We start from the raw sequence: 2,027 nt of genomic DNA on the forward strand, positions 1-2,027 counted from the left end.
CTACAACACTTCTATACGCTGGTGCTCAATATACCGGAATCCAAATCTCATTGTTTGGCAATAGATAATTTGCCACGCTTTAGGTGTTTGTACATATATAGTGTGAATAATAATAATAATAATAATAATATATGTATATAACAGCAATTGAATTAATGCTCCACATAATGGTGATAATTATGTATATCAAGCTAGGAAAAGACAAGAAAATATACTCACAAGAGGAAGAAATCATATATTGGATAAAATTGTTGGATTACAGTAGTGGATATTACAGGAGGAAGAGCATCTAAATGTGATGCATATTTAAATATTTCTCGAGAAAGAAACTTAACTAAAAGCATTAATCAACATCCCTCATACTTAACTAAAACATAACAGAGGAACATCATCGAATAGGAACAACATCCCTACAACTTAACTAAAACTGAAAGCATCCATCATCATAATCATGAACTGGAAGATCATCATCATCATCATATTGCAGTGTACTTGTCATGCACCCATATAATCATCCATGTATCTTTTGAACCTACAAAGAAAATAACAAAATGAACCATTAACACACAGTGCATTAAGAAGTAAGAACCGCTTTGCGCACACTTACTGCTCATCAGCACATTTTTTTGGTCTGGACAACAGTCTAATAGCAAATAAGAAGAAACAAATAAACACGATAGCACTACAATTTGAACACAAATTCGTATGTGATTATGAGAAGATACCAGCATGAGTGTTAGTTGCCCTTGATGACTAATCCAGACGCCACAATATACGACACAACCTGCAGAAAACATGGCTAAATAAAATTATATGGACATTAGCTTAAGTGCTGATGTGCATAGGGCAATGTGATTGACAGTACCACTTCTCTTTTCTTCTCCAGTTTGTTAGCAAACTGGACCAAAACGGTTTCTCATCTGAAACTGAACCAAAATATCTATTTCTAGTTGGTTTCAGTCATCCAACAGGAAATAGGGAAACCTATAAGTGCTCACCACGCTTTGAAACAAACCTACAGCCCCAAATCCACTGAAATGAATTTACATGGTCATCACCAGCCTAGAGATCCATTGCTAATTCTTTACATCTATAGTAAAACTGTTTTCTGTGAACCAACAGATCTATTTATTTCTAAATAAATCCACTGAAACCTACAGCCCCAAATCTTATAAATGTGCGTCGACAGCAGCACAGAACCTAGCACAGCTCAATGGCCATGGACACAACAAGCAGTAGCACGGTAAGGAGAGGGAGAGAGTATACCTTCCTTGGCATCGTCCATGACTTGCTCCACGAACTCGACTTGCTCCATGGCGTCCCCCTGCATCGAGTTGGAATACCTAGTTGATTTTAATTATACTAAGATTCTTTCATGTGAAACTAAATAGTGGAATTAATACATGCAGCACACAATATAGGCCCGCGGTTTCTGAAATCCAACCCCAAAAAAAGAAGTAGGTTGTCTACCAGGCCATGCCTTGTACCTTCAGTTCGGTTTCAACTCTGGTATGATGTCCCGTGAGAGGAACAAAAATACAACGAAGTCAAATATTGTCGTCGGTAGGACCTTACCTGCCAATTCAAAAAAGATAATGCTAACTTATCATGGGATCATCATCAAGAACATGCACACTGTTGTTCAAATTCTTACTATGGCAGGCATTATGTTATTGTTCAACGATGAGTAAATATTTTTGGGGATAATGAACAAAAAGAGATGGTTCAAACTCTAGACCCGGAAATGGATGGTTGCAAATCGATAGGGTGTGTACTATTCTAGGTACATAATATTGGGCAAAACACACTAATTTGTATTGAAATTGCTGAAAGAGTAACTAATTTGTAGTGGAATGGCCAAAAGAGTACCTTATGTAGGGACAACTTGTAGGTGATTATTTCCTTGTAGTGTATTTTCATGAGTACAGGCTGATAGTATTAAAAAATAATAGTCCATCAAGGTTATCCTGTATCTAGTTTGTTCTTTCCCTTTTCGTATAGAATTTGCAGAACTAAACCATTAGTTC

The 2,027-nt window shown here is 36.6% G+C and overlaps 1 long non-coding RNA gene across 1 annotated transcript; it reads right to left on the minus strand.

The window, feature by feature from the left end:
- Positions 1–231: 231 nt before the first annotated feature.
- Positions 232–1,642, minus strand: LOC120975300 (uncharacterized). The gene is made up of 3 exons (XR_005771084.3): positions 1,488–1,642; positions 1,267–1,324; positions 232–532 (listed from the first exon to the last, which is right to left on the minus strand). It is a non-coding gene; the product is annotated as an uncharacterized lncRNA (long non-coding RNA).
- Positions 1,643–2,027: the final 385 nt, after the last annotated feature.

Source organism: Aegilops tauschii, chromosome 3 (assembly GCF_002575655.3).
Source record: "Aegilops tauschii subsp. strangulata cultivar AL8/78 chromosome 3, Aet v6.0, whole genome shotgun sequence".
NCBI lineage: Eukaryota > Viridiplantae > Streptophyta > Magnoliopsida > Poales > Poaceae > Aegilops > Aegilops tauschii.